Source organism: Monodon monoceros, unplaced genomic scaffold (genome assembly GCF_005190385.1).
Source record: "Monodon monoceros isolate NGI ecotype Baffin Bay Population unplaced genomic scaffold, NGI_Narwhal_1 Super_Scaffold_12, whole genome shotgun sequence".
Lineage (NCBI taxonomy): Eukaryota > Metazoa > Chordata > Mammalia > Artiodactyla > Monodontidae > Monodon > Monodon monoceros.
In genome coordinates this window covers 75,396,555-75,414,102 of record NW_021703768.1, presented here as the reverse complement: position 1 = coordinate 75,414,102, position 17,548 = coordinate 75,396,555, and the positions used below count along the sequence as shown (strand labels likewise).

General features: G+C 40.2%; 1 long non-coding RNA gene across 3 annotated transcripts in view; it reads left to right on the top strand.

Moving 5' to 3' along the window:
- LOC114892009 overlaps positions 1-17,548 on the top strand; it is a 458,069-nt gene that overhangs the window by 128,306 nt on the left and 312,215 nt on the right. For 2 of the 3 annotated variants that reach the window (XR_003792667.1, XR_003792669.1), the window contains one exon: positions 14,772-16,415. The exons of the other annotated variant lie outside the window; for it this stretch is intronic. This is a non-coding gene — a long non-coding RNA (uncharacterized LOC114892009). Of the gene's footprint in view, positions 1-14,771; positions 16,416-17,548 lie in introns of those variants that run through there. 3 annotated transcript variants of the gene reach the window in all.

Genomic DNA, 17,548 nt, shown 5'->3' with positions numbered 1-17,548 from the left:
ACAGGGAGAGTCCTGGGGAAATCTGTTGTCAGCCTGGACAGGATGACCCACCTGAGTTGCACAATTATGAACTAAATAAAATGTTTTACCCATTAGGTTTGAGGTGTTTTGTATCAGCTAAGCTAATCCACAAAAGGTCTGAGTAAAGTGCAAGGAATGTAGGAAGAAGAAGTAGCTGAAGATGATGTGTAACGTTTACAATATCACGTTAAGAAGTTTGGACCTATTTTGTAGGACTAAGCTTCCCAATACTTCACTGACTCATGTACCACTTTTATCTTTTAAAAAATGTCTGGGGCTTCCCTGGTGGCGCAGTGGTTAAGAATCCGCCTGCCAATGCAGGGGACACGGGTTCGAGCCCTGTTCTGGGAAGATCCCACATGCTGCGGAGCAACTAAGCCCGTGCACCACAACTACTGAGCCTGTACTCTAGAGCCCACGAGCCACAACTACTGAGCCCACGTGCCACAACTACTGAAGCCTACGTGCCTACAGACCTTGCTCCGCAACAAGAGAAGCCACTGCAATGACAAATTCGCGCACAACAATGAAGAGTAGCCCCGCTCACCACAACTAGAGAAAGCCACGTACAGCAACAAAGAACCAAAGCAGCCAAAAGTAAATAAATAAAATAAACAAATTTTTAAAAATGCCTGCATACTCGGAGTTAGATTTTTATTTAAATTGTCCAATTTTTATACAACAATTTACTTTAAATGCAAACTTAATATTAACTTAAAATCCCAATTCGATGTGTTAATTCTTTTTTAAACCTATTAAAAATATAAATATATAAAAAGTTGGTCTATTTGGTATCAAAAATCATCTTGTATATTTTGAGTGCTGCATTCTAGGATTTCCTGCTATAATCAGTAGGACTCAGGACCATGAGGAGAATAATTTGGAGTGGAGAGGCTGCTGGTAGGGAGGACTGAGGAGGCTGCTGCAGAGGCCCAGGTGGGGTCTGGCACATGGTTGACAAACTAAGATGTATCCTTGAGGAAGAAGAGGAAGTGTCTGGAAACAGATTTGTTGTATGTGGGGTGGGAATGGGGGATGTGAAGTATCCACTGAGTGGATGCTAGTAAGAAAGGGAAGAGAAGAAAAAAAATAAAGGTAATAGATCTGATGTTGCACTTACTGAGTGTGAGTTAATAGGTCATTTGAAAACAGAGGCCCACCAGGCATTTGCACATGTAAAATGTTTTTTTGAGCCATGTGGCTTGTGGGATCTTAGTTTCCCCACCAGGGATTGAACCTGGGCCACTGCAGTGAAAGTGCTGAGTTCTAACCACTGGACCTCCAGGGAATTCCCTTAAAATGTTATTTTTGAAATCAACATATAGGTGATAATATCATCAAGAGGAAGTGTTTAGTCCAGAGATCTTCAGCTTATTCTTGTGTGTTTTTTTCATCCCCAAACTTTTATGGGATATGATTTACTCCAGATAGAAATAGTGAGTGATTCACATAGGTAATGATTCTCAAACGGGGGTGGAAAGTACCTGTATAGTTTTAAAAAATGTCCCCCATACAATTTTGATATACTACCCTTCACTCCTTCTTGATTTAGTGGGAGATGAGGACAGGGCTGTGGAAAAGGAATTAGTGAAAAGGGACAGAGCGGGCTAAGTAGACTCCTCTAAGAGGGAGAGAACTTTTACATATGTGAAGGAACTTTAAGATGAAGGGACAAGCCATGGTACTAAATTCTGCAGAGAAATCCAGTAGTTTGAAGATTATTCTTTAAGCAAAACTGGTTTATCACAGTATATAATACTTGGCATATAATAGGAGCACAGTAAATGTTTGGGTAAATGATTTATGTAGAACTGTTTTGTGTTTGAAACACTTCACAAGCCTTAAATATTCAAGTCAGACAGGATATGTAATTGTACTGCTTTGGGCTCCAAAATCAATGTGGGTTTTAAACATTTTGTTTCTCTGTCCATGATCAGTAACTTAGATATATGCCCACTAGGGCACCATAGTCCTGATCTCAGTGCAAAACAATGTTTGAGGCTGTTTTCAAGAAATACTGTCAGTCAGCATCCTTGTTACGGCCACTCCACGCTTAGGCCTCCTAACCTTTACCACCTATGGCTCCCAGGAGTAAATTGTTTGTCTTACGATGGTTTGGGTTGATGGAGTGAATATACTTGACTGGCAGAACAGGAACGTCATTGGCCTGTCTGGCTCTCAGGTAATTTTTACATTCATAATAGCAGCTTCTTTTATCACTGTGATTATTCTTAAAATGACATAAATTTCTACCAGATCAGGACAGCAGTTTCCTCAGACCATGATTTGGTGCCGATGCGGGAGCCGATGTCAGAGCACACTCAGCAGTACACACTGGTTTGACATCTGGCATCCATGACTCCTGTGAGATTGGCTTCCCTCTAGATGTGCCCTGAAAGCATCCCTGCTGTGCCCCTTCTGTCCAAGTGTAAACGCATCACAGGAAACGAACAAGTAAAGATTCAAGTTTTATGGAAGGAATCGAGAACCCCTCACCCAGCTGGAAACCCGGGTTTTGGTGTCCAGGAAATTTGACCAGCCGTTTGGATAGAGGCTGTTGTCTGTGACACCTTAGTCCCCTTCTCCTTCTAAGCTTCCCACATGCTGTCCATAGCCTCTATTCTAAGTCATCCAGCTGAGGAAAATTGCTTCAGGACCTTTAAAATGTGAAATAACGGTTGTCTTTTACTGTGGATTCATTAGTGCAGCTGGATTTAGTTATTTACAGTTGTAAATTTGGCACTGTTTTTACTGAGGTAGGGGACTCTTTAAAATAATTGAAGCAGTCTAAAGCTAAAACTATAAATAATTATTCATTTCCACTTGTTTTAATATGGAGATAAAAAATATTAAAATGATTAAAGAAAATAGGTATATAACGAGGGAGTTAAGACACCGAAGTAAAAGTAAGAGGAAGAAGCCTTTTCACATTTCCCTTGCGACTGTCTTCCCAATTCCATTTTCGCTCCAGTCTAATGAATGTATTTTAAATAAAATTCACATACTGTCTTTGCTCTCTGTCTTCCTACTACTACAAATATCAGCTCAGCCCCTCTTTCAGATCCACTTCAAGGAAATGCAGACTTGAAAAACTCTCCCCCATGGTTTTGTCTGAACTAGCTGCCGTTCTGCAGCACACTGGATCCAGTTGCTGGAGTGGGGGAACCCGAGAGGTGAGTGAGCGAACGAGCGAGCAAGAGCGGCCACTTAGCTGAGTGAGTCAGGCGGGCCTGTGTGGAAGGATGTAGGTGAGCCAGAGACTAATGGGAAAAATAGGGGGTCTTCACGAATTTTGATGTGGGGAAATCTGAAAGGTTCTTCTGCATGCCAGGGTATTTGAATATTTGGGAAACAGCTGGCTGGGCTTTGGGAGAGTGCCTCCTGATTCGCCTCGTCAGATGTTCAAAGATAAAATGAGGCAGCCAGCACGCCAGCACATAGCTCATATAGCCTTGCAGTCAGTTTTGAATTTAGATTTGAATTGTGATATCAATGTCATGGTGGCACATGCTTTGAGAAGGTACTTACAGAGAATAATTGAAAGATTCAGTGTGAAGCTTCTGAAAGTTGTAATTTAAAGTTCCAGAAGCCTCCATATTACTCTCACCATTAAAATTTAAAATGACAGCAGCCCAATTATGTATGGTTATTTTCTTAAATAAAATCATATTTCTACCCCAAGTGAAAGATTCATTGCTGCCCATTAATCTCTGTCAGGAGAACCAATCTCAATTGCGTCCAGTGTTAGTAGCTAAGATGGCTCGCTTTATCCTGGAGACAATGAAGCGACTGGGGGAAGCCGAGCTCTGGAAGTCCTCCGGAGGAGCTGGACTTGCAGCAGGCTGATTTGCATGATAATCACCATTATGGATCCTCTCTGGTGCCAGCCTCCACACTTAACCAGTGCCGTATAACTTTAGTAGTAGCCGAGAAGCCCAAGTAAGGGCTGTAGCACACATTTTACAAAACCTGAATGATGTCAAAAACTGCTAGTTAAGAGAGGGCAGCTGGTTGTAAAATTAAACCACACTGAGGCATGGAGACTAGGAATGTAACTTAAAAACCTGATGAAGGATATAACTTTGGGGATTGTTGAAAGATATAATGCTTTTCCATCTTTTTTTAAACTCACAGAAAACTGTTTACCAGAAGAATCTGTTTACCAGAAGGACTTTTGTGGCCACTGAAACCATGGCATGAAAATAGATCAGTGAAAACAGAAACTTTTTCCAGTGCAGAAATTTTAGTCTCTATCAGTTAAAAGTATGGAGCCAGACTTTTAGACTATGAATCTTTCCACCAGTTTCTTTGGTCTGTTTCATTTTACTTTATACTGCGCTGTGATTTGGGGAATATAGTGTAATGGTAGCCAGAATTGCAGTGAAAAATTGCATGGGGCTGGTCAAGCTTAAACCATTGTTATTCATCAAAACCTTTATTCCCTAGTGTTCCCTGGGACAAAGGAGCACGTGAATCAGTAATATTATGATGCATGATGTTGAATGATATAGAGTATATATACATCAATGTAATCTAAGCAGTGTCTTGTAAATAATAGATCACATAATTTCTCAGAGGTTTCATAGTATGATAAAACATTTACAGGTAGGTCTTGGTTCTTCTGAGTTTTGTCATGACTTTAGTATAGCCAGTCCTGTGGCAGTTTGCAAGTTTAATTTTGTTGTCTGGCTGTAGCCCTAGTATCTATCTACCTTTTTATAAAGCTGATCCTGTGATATGAACTCAATTTTTTCCTTCAACTGTGCGTCAAATCACTGTGGCTTTTCCTCTTTCTTCCCTTTTATTTATGTCTCAGTAAGAGACATCCAACTTCACTTGTGTCCCTGATTCCACCACTGTGCTTAGATTCTTGCTGTAAATTATTTTGAGTCTTCTACTTTCCACGTTTGACATTTTGTTGGCTTCGTCCTTAAAAAAAAAAACAACCCATTCCTAAATTCCCTACTCTGTTTCCTTTCTTTCAGTTCTTCCTGACTTGTCTACTTTCTCGCTTCTGGCTTCTCACCATTTACTCTTTAACCTATTGCAAGGTAGATTGAGCCACCACCACTACTACTTTCTCAGACAAAGATTATACTTCTTAACAGACCACTTTTCTCACTCTGCTCTAGAAGGAGAGCAACTTACCTAATGGGTAAATTTGGCGTAAGTAAGTGAGCCAGCTCAGCTTACTGCCACCCTCCTTCTAGCTGTAGAAGGGCCTGCTTACTGAGAGCCACATTCTTCCTGAGGCTGGGAGCCCACCCCAGCCCAGCACTGGCTTGGCTTGTGGAGATGGCCTGATTCTGTAGTTTAGACAGCTAGGCTTGTTTTGGCTTTCACACTAAGCTACTTCCTTCACCCTGGTCTCAATCAGTAAGTAATAAAGGTTATATTCTAGCCTCTCATCTGTTTTATTTTTGTATTACTTCTAAACTTGTTTGGAATGCAGGAGAGGAAGGGTGTCTCAATGTTGGGGAATTGCTTAGAAATCTAAATAAATACAACAATGTGTACAAGTAAAAAGTTAAAGTCCTCCTTTCCCGATCTCACTTTCCAGAGGCTTGGTTCCTCTGTCTCTCTTTCTTTCCCCACTTTGTAAGGATGTAGCAAAAAGGTGGCTGTCTATAAGCCAGGAAGCAGGCCCTCACCAAGAACCAAATCTACTAGTACTTTGATCTTGGACTTCCCAGCCTCCAAAACTATGAGAAATAAATGTTGTTTCAGTCACCCAGTTCATGGTATTTCTTATTGCAGCCCAAGCTGACTTATTCTTCCTGATTTTTCTATGCATGTGTAAATGTGTATATATATAAGTATATAATAGAAATATTTCTACCTGAATGTCACATAACAGAAATATACATAGCTATATATTTATACTTACAGCTAAAACAGATCTTTTTGTTTCATATATCTCCATATTCTCCATATATATATTTATTTATATACATACACAGTTGTATTTTCCCCCCAAGTGGTAACACACTATATGTTTTGTTCTGCGTTTTCCTTTTTTCACTGAACTCCTTTTCCTGTCAAAAGAGACTGTGGACTTAAAAAATTGTTCACAACCTAAAAGTTGAGAGTTATGTTTTATTCAGTGGGAATTTTTAGGACTTCAAGCCCGGGAGGCAGCATTTCCAGTAACCCTGAGAGAACTGCTCCGAGGAGGCAATGGGGGAGCCAGGTTACACAGAAGTTTTGTAACAAAGGGCAGGTAGGAACATCAAAAGATTATTGTAAATTAAAGAAAAGCAGATATCCCAAGTTAAGGAATTTAGCGCTTTTCTTTGTATGGGAAGATGCAAGAGTCTGGGCTCACTGAAATCATTCCTTTGATATGCACCTCAGCTCTCTGGGGACTGTATCCTGTGTTTTCACATCCTGAGTTTCCTCAGGGCCCACGGTAGGCAGTGGCTACAGTCTGATGGCTGCTAGATGGCAGGTATTCTTTTCTTCCTGAGTTTCCTCAGGGCTCACGGGCTCATGTTGGAGGACTGCAATCGCTGATGAGTGTGACATCCTTTGTTTACTGATATGGCAGGAAATATTCCTTTTCTCAAGACATATCTTATTATTTTTAATGGCTGCATGGTGTTCTTTGGTTTGGATGGTCCTTAATAAACCATTCTTCAACTGCTGGCCATTTAGATCATTTCACATTTTTGCGATTAAAAGCAATGTTGTAGTGAACATGGTAGTGTTTTTATTTTTATAAACTTGTACTAGTATTTCTGTAGGAAAGATTTCTAGAAGTGGACTTGCTGGGTATCTCTTAAGATTTAATTGATTAATAACAATCAGAGACTCAGGTTGGGAAGGATTCTGAGAGAATTCAGAGTTTATCCCATGCTCACAGGGAAGGATGTTTTCTTCTCACTCTGACTTTGAAAAATTCAGAGAATGAGACTCCATGTTCTTTTTCAGGAATACCTCACAATGACTTGAAATCAACTGTAAAAGAAACAGTAATAGTTATGATGCTGTGGCTGAGTGAGTTGGAAGTGAAAGTGAAAGACAGAATCCTAAAGTAATATACACTTCGGTGAGCCTGGTTTGCACGCCAGTCAAGCAACACAAGATGCAGGATTATCAGAGTTATGGCAGTTTCAGATAGTTGGATCAATTAACATTCTTATAGTAGGGAAGTTAGTACCTTGTACTTCATGTAGAGTAGCAATGGGAGGTTAGTTCACTCTGGGTGTCCGAGACTGCAAACCTATCCCTTAAGATGGCCCTCAGCTAACGGGCCCCAACTTTAAGCCTTGGCTCTATCACTAGGAAGCAGGTGACCTGTTGAGAGTCTAGCCAGACTACACATGATCTTAAATCTGATTCCACCACCTACCCCACAGTGCATCATACCTGAACACATAGTTGGGCTGCCCTTCACCTGGATTGTTTCGCTTGTGTCCCAAGGCTATTTCCCTTGCAGAGAGGCACGTGGCAGCTCATTTACAAGCTGACCTAAAGAAAAGAAAAAAAAACACGATGTAACGTGACAGAGCTGTGGGTTCCTGACTGTTTCAGGTAGCCCCCTCCAAAGCAGGTACGATTTGTTTAAAATCTTTGCAACACCGTGATGACCTCTGTGGCAAAACCCTGTGTATTATGGACTTGTCTCTCAGAGCGGACATGTTCTTGACTGTTACAACTTATACATTTTTCCCACTTGGGGTGCACATGGAAGCATGTCTTCATTAGAAACAACTGCAGCGTGAGTAGTAAAGACGACCATGTTAAACAGCTAGGAATTTTCACCTAATTGCACATTTATACAACTCTGCAAAAAGGATGAGGCAGCCTGGCTATGTCAGATCATTTCACCGCTCACCAAAGAGATTTGAAATGGACTTTTAATTATTATTGCTGATTTGCTATGGCTGTATTCCTTAATATGAACATCTGATTAGGATTAATTTTCTTTAATTGATGAATAGAGCACTTACACTTGTAGGGTTGCACTTGTTGTTACATATTGGCATATGTACTGTATTGTGGTGTTGGCATATGCTATGTATCATGACTTTTTTCTAGAGTGCTAATTACAGGCACTTCTTATCTGTTTTAGTTTTGAGGTCATTGTTCTTCCTTCCTTCACCTTTGTGTGGCTTTTTAGACTTGTTAATGGAGATAGAGCAGGGCTAAGTGACTATTAAACTCTCTTCTATATACAGTAAAACCCATTAACATGGACCTCACTAAATTTGGAATTTATGATAATGAGGGCAGGGCCTGGGTTAAAGTTTACTTTTGCATTGTCTCTGAACTAAAGCTTTGCTGAGCTAATAAATAGTATACATATAATCACAGGGGAATGGCACTCTTACTTTTAAAAGCAGCCTTTTCCAGCACTCTAGAGAAAGGCCTTGCTGGAGAGGTAATAAGTTAGTGTGGAGATGGCAGAGTGCAAAGACTGTGCCACATACTAGTTTTGTGACCTTAGACAAATTTTACTTAGCTTCTCTGAGTATCTTTTCCCTCATCTATAAAATGCAGACATTTATCTAATTTATGGGGTTGCTGTGAGGGTTAGATTTAATACAAAGTGCCTGGTATGTACTTCATAAATGGCAGATAATTATTACCAAGCTAAAATAATTGGTCAGCTAATTTCAAATACTTCTTATTTTTTTAAGTAAGGCAGGGTTCCTCGGCACTTCAGAGTTTTGTTAATCTGAGATATTGCTTTATTATTATAATTGATTAAAGGAAAACCCCAGCAGTTTGGTGTGGTGGTAAAGAACATGAACTGTGGAGTCAGACAAACTAAGGTTTGAAAGTAGTTCTATCACTCATTAGCTATGTGGCCTTAGGCAAGTTACTTAATATCTCTCAGGTTTTGTTTTCTAATTTGTAAAAATGGGGTGGTAATACCTGCTCCAGGACTTTTGTAAAAGGATTCAATGAGATAATGCTTGTAAAGTGTTCAGCCCAGTGATTTTCATGTTGTAAACTCTCAAACATCAGCTGTTGCTATTATCATGATCTTTTTTTTTGGCATACTCGGGCCTCTCGCTGTCGTGTCCTCTTCCATTGCAGAGCACAGGCTCCAGACGCGCAGGCTCAGCGACCATGGCTCACGGGCCCAGCCGCTCCGCGGCATGTGGGATCTTCCCGGACCGGGGCACGAACCCGCGTCCCCTGCATCGGCAGGCGGACTTCCAACCACTGCGCCACCAGGGAAGCCCTATCGTGATCTTTTTGACAATAGTCCATAGTGTAGACTTTTCATTAATTCAGACTTGTCTTTTTCAGTTCACCTAATTAATGAATTTCATTTGAGATATAATCTCCATTCTAGATGAAAATTTTAAGTATGTAAGTAAGAAAATTATAGAGAAGGAAAATGGCTAAATACATAGGGTGAAAGAGGAAAAAATAATATTTTAAAAGTGGAAGCACAAGGTCTCAAGGTAGATTTAAATTACTGAATAGTCACTTTTGTGCATAATCTTTATGTTCTTTGTCAAAGGTCTTTATATTAGCCAGAAAGAAATAGAACTTTATATATACGTAGTAGAAAGTGTGGACTGGTGATCTCCTCATATCATTCATTGGCGAGAGAAGCAGTAAGTCCTTGTTCAACTTTATTTCCATCTTCTTGCTTTCCCCTTATGTTTCATAGGCTGTATGGATGAGAAATGTAAGCACTATAATGTCCTGAATGGAGACTATAATCTATCCTCCCCTTAATGACAGGCTTACGTAGGTTGTCAGAATCCATCACCTCAACAGATCAGACTGAATTACTTCGATGACTGGCAAATGGTACCACTTGTGGTGAAATCCAAGCAGCCAGGGGTGCGTGCGTGTGTGTGTGTGTGTGTGTATTAAATGCTCATCAATAGGAGAAATGTATTTTACTGAAAACTCTCATCCATGCTATTTTTGTAGAAGCAGGAAGTGTTCTTCTTCCTTGGGAAAAATATAAGAATTATTTTTTGGAGATTCTGACCTATTACAATACAAATTCACAGCCATAAATGAGTAATCAGGTTTTTTTTGTGTGCATCATATGCATGCGCAGTGGAACTTTGTAATAAAAACTAGAGGGGACAGAACCAATAATACTCTTGGGGCTATATGGCTTGACTTTCCAGGGCTGACCAATTTAAGCAGGTAATTGTAGAAAAGTAAAGTCAGTTTATTAAGTTGACAACCAATGGTTTAGCATATACAAATTTTCATAATACTAAATTCACAAGTCAGAAAAAAAACCTTTTGTCAGACCGTGTTTTCTAAGTTTGGGTCAGAAAATGTGATCACTGTAACGTACACCATGTTGATTAGTTGTATTATTTCAGATTTTTACTGGAAGTATCTGATGGTTAGTTGTTAAGGTATGGCATTATTTGTCTAGATTTAGCATAACAGCAGGAACAGCAGTAATAACTAATTTTTATTGAATGCTTACTGTATGCAAACAGTGCTAGAAGTGGGGGATATAATGGGAAGGAAAAAAAAAAAGACACACCCTCATGTTAGAAACAAGTTCATAATTTGCCCAAGGGTGGATAGCTAGTAAGTGGCAGAGATAGAATTATAGTGCTGTATTTGTTATAGCAGCCTAACCTATACCGAAATATAGTAGCTTAAACAAGCTAGAAGGAGCTCCCTGACAGTGGAGGTGCTGTATCAGCCACATCAGCTTTGGACTGCTTATGCGTAGACTGTTGAGTAAGGAAGAAATAAACTTCTATCTTACTATTCTGCTATCCCTGTTTGTTAGCTTCATTCATATGTCTGAAGATTTATAAGCATCGTCTTTAAAGGCATTCCTTAGATGTTGCACCCCTAACTTCTGCTCACACCCTACTAGCCATACCTAGCTGCCAAGAAGACTTGAAAATATAATTTTTATGGTCATATACCTTTCAACATTCAGGAGTTCTATTAATAAAGGAAAAAGGGGAGAATGGGTATTAGGGGACAATTGGCAGTCTCTGTATCATATGCCAGTTAAGAGCATTGTTTCAGACTTGGACAAGTGACAAATGATCTCATGACTTTGGAATATGCCTGCATCCATTTTCCATTTCTTTCCAAGTAGTATATATCAAGGTTATGTATATATGCACATATATAGTGTGTGTATGTGATATGTTTAAATATTCAAAATACATGAGATATGAATATTACATGATTCTACAGTGGACTTTGGTCATCTGTAAGTGCTAATTCAAAATTTCACAATAGAAGAAGCCCACTTGCTTTAATCTTTGGCAGAAAGCCTTGTAAAACCCCCAGGATCTGTCTTGCTTGCATCCTCACTCTCAAAAAGATCTCAGACTCAGAGATCTTTGTTGTAAGACCTGTGTTCGTAGAGAAATGGATTTATAGAAAAAGAAAAATTACTTTAAGCTTTTGAGTCAGGCAGGTATTTAATACATAAATCATAAAAAACTCTGACCCAGAACTTCAAAATTTCCTAAAATTCTTGGTCTATTAGACATTTACTATAGAAAAATAAATTAACAAGTATTTATTCAGCATATACTTAGGTTAGTACTTATGTTGAGATGGACCCACAGAATTTTACCCAGGTATCCCCTGGGGCTACAAGCGGTGGGAGGAGATAAACATAGGTTAGACCTCAAGTACATACACATATATTCTTATTTATTACCTGGGTGCTGCCCTACCCCCTCACCTCTCCCTCAAACCTAACGCAGTTTCTGATGAGCTCAGCTACCATTATGGAGCTGCTTGGAAATACTGTGTCTTGCACACAGATAAGCCTCCTTGGTCCCTTACTCCTGGGTCCAGCTCTTTAGATCATATTTCACTAGTGGCTAGATGAGGCAGAAGAAAAAAAGAAAGGAAAGGTTTAAGTTAGAGCTGGTCTAATTATTCCACCCTAGGCTTTATCTGGGTTGGGGGTAGATGGTAGTTGAGGAGCATGTCTGAAGTGGGAGGTAGTTCCAGACCTCTTTTGCCTCATTGGCCACATGGAAATAGAAGCAGTCCAAAGAGAGTGAGAACCCCAAGAGACAACTCCAAAGAAAACACAGAAGCCTACAGGTTAAAACTTTAAAATTTCCTCTCAATACACCAAAAGCTCCACCTCCTTTTAAGAAGTTTAGTTGAATCCAGTAACTTGATTCAGTTACCTGGTCTCTTTTCCTCCATGGCTGTGGGGCTGGGGAGTGGAGTAAGGGTAGAAGTGGAGCTTTGCCTTCCTGTTAGAGGTCAACATCAAGTACTTTGGAGGCACCATAACAACTACAAGACATGGCCTTTTTTCCAGTTCTCAAAGACTAACTGTCTGGGGAGCTAATGTATATGAAACATTTAGTGAAAACCAAGCACTTAAACAGTGTGATATTGATTATTCCAGAGGAATCCAGATAAGGGAAAGGTAAAGTGGATTTGTTTCTTGGGGAAGACTTCTTAGATCATGTCATGAGTGAGATGCCAAAGGATGAAAGGAGCTAATTAAGAAGGAAGAAAAGAGGGGGTGAACAAAGATTCAGAATGAGCTTAGAGGTCAGTAGAGTTGTATGCCTGAAGCAGAGACTTCATGTTGGAGACTAGGAAATGAAGTGGAAAACTTCAGAAATCAGGCTGTGGTTAGGCTACAGGTAATCATGTAAGGTTTTGTTTTGTTTTGTTTTTTTAAACTAAGTTAGTATTAACCTCGTTATTTTTTTATGCAATGAAGTGAGTATAAATTAATAAATGACTGATTAATTGAATTAATGAATAAAAAGATAGGTGTTATAAAAACATTATAGTGTTAGTACTTGTCTAGGCTGAGAAAAGAGGGCTCCTATGCAGGACCTCAGCAGCATAGATTGCCAGGAAACAGCAGGAAGTGAAGACTAGGTGTATCAGGGTCTGGGAGCCTGGCTGCACTAGGGTTAGCCAGCAGTCAGTCCTCAGAGACCAGGAGGATGTGATGATCTTGGGATTGGTTCAGGGAAGCTGTTGGATCTGAGGAAATGCAATTCAGCAGGAGATTTGCGCAACTAGAATGTAGACAGCCGGTGAGATTCGGAGTCAGGAATGGTGGTATGGCAGTGGACAATCTATTCACAGCCGGATCCCAGCCAGTGGCTGGAGTCCTGAAATAGAATCTGGGGAAAAGCTGTATCAGGGTCCTCATCAAGAATATTTGGGTTCTGGGCAAGGCACAAAGCCTTGTCGGAAATGGGAAAGCTAGTCAGCACAGAAGCAGGTGTTTTGTCTTTTGTTTTTTTAAACATCTTTATTGGAGTATGTTTGCTTTACAATGGTGTGTTAGTTTCTGCTTTATAACAAAGTGAATCAGCTATACATATACATACATCCCCATATCTCCTCCCTCTTCCCTCCCACCCTCCCTATCCCACCCCTTTAGGTGACAGAAGCAGTTTTGAAGATTGGGCCAGCATGTCTGGGGTTGGTAGGGAAACAAAGGGGAAAATGATGATGAAGCAGTTTAGAGTAAACTCTGCAATTCAGTGCATTGTGGCCAAAAAGGGGCTGAGTTTGCTTCTCTTTTGCCTGCTTGATGATGGGCTGAAGGTCACAGCTACACTAAACCTCTTAAATGGAGATTTCAGGGGTCCTAGCTCAGAGGGATCTTGGAATGAATGGCTAAAGTGGAGGCCCAGTGGAAGTAGCATCACTTGGAAGGAGTTGAGACTGCAGTAGAGGAGACCTTGGCATAGCTGGGAGGCTGTCATAGTCCAGGCTGAGGAGAATAAGGCCTGACAAAGCAGGGAACTTTTAGTAGCAATTCAGAAGAAAAGGGGTCTGCAAGAGACATTTCACATTAAGAAGTAAAAACCTTCAGTGACAAGTTTGATGTAATGGATAGAGAAGGAAGAACCTAAAATGACTCTAGGTGGATTTTAAATGCTCGTGTAGTATGACATTTTTGCTCATGAGCTGAAAGGTGTTTTAAACATATATGCAATTACTTTTGACCAATTTTTAGAAACCCAAATAAATAAAATAAATTAGTTAATAAATTGTGTTAAGGCTAATCTTACTTGAGTATTGGTTTGCTTTATATCCCACTTCAGTGGGACGTCTCAGAGAGACAGTAGCCCATGAGCATGTAAATGAGTAAAAATGTTTCTTGCAAAGATGTCTTTCTTTCCTGGTCTAAGATTGTGTTACTAATATACATGTGCATGGGTATGACTGAAAAGCCTAAGGTGGGACCCACCTGGATCCTTCCAGGCTCCTCTCATGTGGCATTTGCCATGGAGCTGATTTTGAAGTGTTCATGCATTCTTCTTACCCACCTGGTTCGTTCAGAGCCTTTGCTGGAGAAAGTGTGCTCCTGCCTGCCCAAATTGCTTCGCAGTGGGCTTCTCTATCTGCAGCTGTTGTTTCCCAGCCAGACACTTTGGTGCTACCTGATGGGACGTAAGCAGGAACTTTGCTGTTCACGAAGGTATAGGGCTCAGAATCTCATGAGGGGTTTTATTCCTGTTTATCAAGGCAAGGGAAAACACACAGAATCTCTACCTGGGTAGGGAAGGAACCTTTGTTTTCAAAATGCACAGATATGTGGTATTTCTGATTTTATTAGGCTTGGATTTGTGCCTGGGGGTGGCATGGATTTCAAAGTCATTATTTAAGGTAAAGAAAGAAAACTTTAAACAGCATTATCACCATAAAAGATTCTGGTTGTGTTTTTGAAATGTTGAGCTAAATAATTTTAGCGATCAACAAAAGACCAACCATTGTACTTCTGAAAAGTTGTTCTTCAAAAGGCTTAGGTTAATAATTTGTTTCCATTTTGTTCACAGGTGTACTGTCTGTAGGATGGAGATAGACTGAATACCTGCTTCGCTGAATACTGGCTTCAGATCACCTTTCACATTTTCTTGTTGGAAAGGCAGCTGTTGGAGAATCATCTTGTTACCGTCAGCAAAAATGGAAACAAATCAAGACATTAAGAATGCCACGGTGAAGGACTTCCCTGGTGGCGCAGTGGTTAAGAATCCACCTGCCAATGCAGGGGACATGGTTCAATCCCTGGTCTGGGAGATCCCACATGCCACGGAGCAACTAAGCCCATGAGCCACGACTACTGAGCCTGCACGCCTAGAGCCCGTGCTCCACAACAAGAGAAGCCACCGCAATGAGAAGCCCATGCACCTCAATGAAGAGTAGCCCTGCTCGCCACAACTAGAGAAAGCCCATGTGCAGCAGTGAAGACGCAACGTAGCCATAAATAATGAATAGATAGATAGATAGATAGATAGAACGCCACAGTGAGTGACCAGCAGTTAATGATGCCAGTGTTATGCAAGCTTCGGCAAAGGAATTTTTCAAGACAGTGTGCCTCACCAGCCAGAAATCAGGAAAAGTTGAACCTCTCCTTTTTATCTCAGCTTTTTCTTAAATCAGTGCAGCCCCTCCAAATTAAAGTGAATTGAAACATGCATTGCCTTTTCAACTTAATTGAGTACTTACTATGTGTGAATCACTGTACAAAACAGGGGAGGGAAAATTAGGAGACAAATAAGATGTGGTCCCTGCCTTCAGTGGATTTACAGTCAGTTTCAGGGCATACATTTTTTTGTTGTTGTTTGGTCTTCTGCTCTTCAGCATGTCTCTAAAACAGGAAACAAATGGAAAAGTATATTCTGTAAGTATTTTAAATCTCTTTAATACAAAACAGAACAAAACAAAATTCCTAATGTGGGCAAGTCAGGACATCTTAATTCCATTTTTTTTGGACTTCTGATAGTTAGGACCCATTTTATTGATTCCATGTACATTCAGGAGACTTTAGAGATACTAGTACATTATAGTTGGAGCAAATTTGTATAAATCCTTTTTCCCCCTTAGGTGTAGATTGTATATTGAAGAAATATATTGTGTTTGTACATTTCTTGGAAAGTAGGGAGGTAAATTAAATCTGTTGTCTCTATAGGCCTCTGCCTTCAATGCCCTAGGGGCCTGCCACTCCAAGTGAGTTACTAGCATGGAGAGGGGAAAGGTTTGCCTCAAGATTGAGGGTGTTTTTCATGGACCCAAGAAAGGGCAGGGAAGGAGCAAAAGAGACCTGAGCAAAGGCTCTGTATGAAAATTTGGCTATTTCAGTGTTCATTGTGTTGTCTGTATTCCATAAGTTGGATGACTATACAATTTTTCCAAAAAATTACTTCTGATCTGGGAATAAGTCATGAGTTTTCCAGTGTTAAGATGCTAATATGACTGTAGACATGGTGTCTGTGACACATTTTAGTATGTATGAGCCAACAATAGACATGTCTTTGTCTTGAGTAGTGTCCACATTTGAATTGAAAATGTGCCAGCTTTTTTTTTTTTTTTAACATCATCAACAGACTTCTTAATTAAGCTGCCAGTACATACTGCCAATAGCACTATGTGCTGTTTGAGAAATGAACTGTGTCAGTGCTGTTTCTCTCATTTAATAAACAACGTTGCTCCCTATAAAATGGATATAAAGTGTTCTTTGAATGGAGCATTATATGGCTCCCTAAAGAATTTGTTGAGAATTCTCAAATCATTCCTTTTTATTTAATTTCTAAAAACTTTTATTTTGCTCCTCAGTAAGGAATAACTCTAATTTGACCAATGACTTTAATTATATGATTCATCCTTAATAGGATGCATTGCCCCACCCCCAAACTCCTGATGGTGATACTGGATATTGGTTATGTTACTTTCAGTTTGCATGAAGTAGCTTCCAGGAAGTCTGAGTTATGAACCTGTAGTGTACTAAATTGTAGATATCTGTTTACTGTTCTGGGAGATTTTTTAGGGGGACAACCTCTGTATTCCTGGTACCTAGGACAGTGCCTGGTGCATAGTAGATAAGTGTTCAGTAATTATTTGGTGATCAAGGCATGTAAAGTAGCTTTTTTCATCTGTGGCTCGTAAGGCTCTGTAAAGGACAGAGTGGTCTTGCTAACAGAGTAGCACCTCTATTAGTTTGTAGTTTACCTCAGTGTACTTAGAATGAGTCCAAATCAGCTGGATACTTCGTATATTGTCTAGTTCACTGGTCCTCTTAATTGGTGTCTTGGATTCACCAGTTCAGCCCTGTCATTCATACCAACATCCACTCTGCTTCCCCTGCACAGGGGCGGGGCTGCTCGGCTTCCCCTCCTCTGGGTTGTCCATCAATAGAAGAGCAATCATTCTATTCAGTGCGTACTCATGATGTGCCAGGTGCTGAGCTTAGTGCTTTTCACAGAGCCTCTTAATTATCTCATTTAAACCACACAGCAACCATTTGAAGTGGGTATTATCCATTGCACAGATGTGTATCTTAAGTCATGGGGAATCTAAGTCCAGATCTTTTAGATTCCAAAGCCTGAACTATTAACCCCTACCCTCTGCTGCATCCCAGGGGAAATTCCCACTGCCTGGGGGTGGGGGACAGTTCAAATCTGGTCATAGTCTAGATTCATTGCATTTAGTTATTACTGAACAGCAAACGGTCTAATGGATAAAACCCAGCAAATCACAGTTGTTTTGAGAATGGGGGAGGGCAGAGCAATTGGGAGAAAGCAAAGTTGGAAAGAAACCAATTTGAGCCAAACCTTTA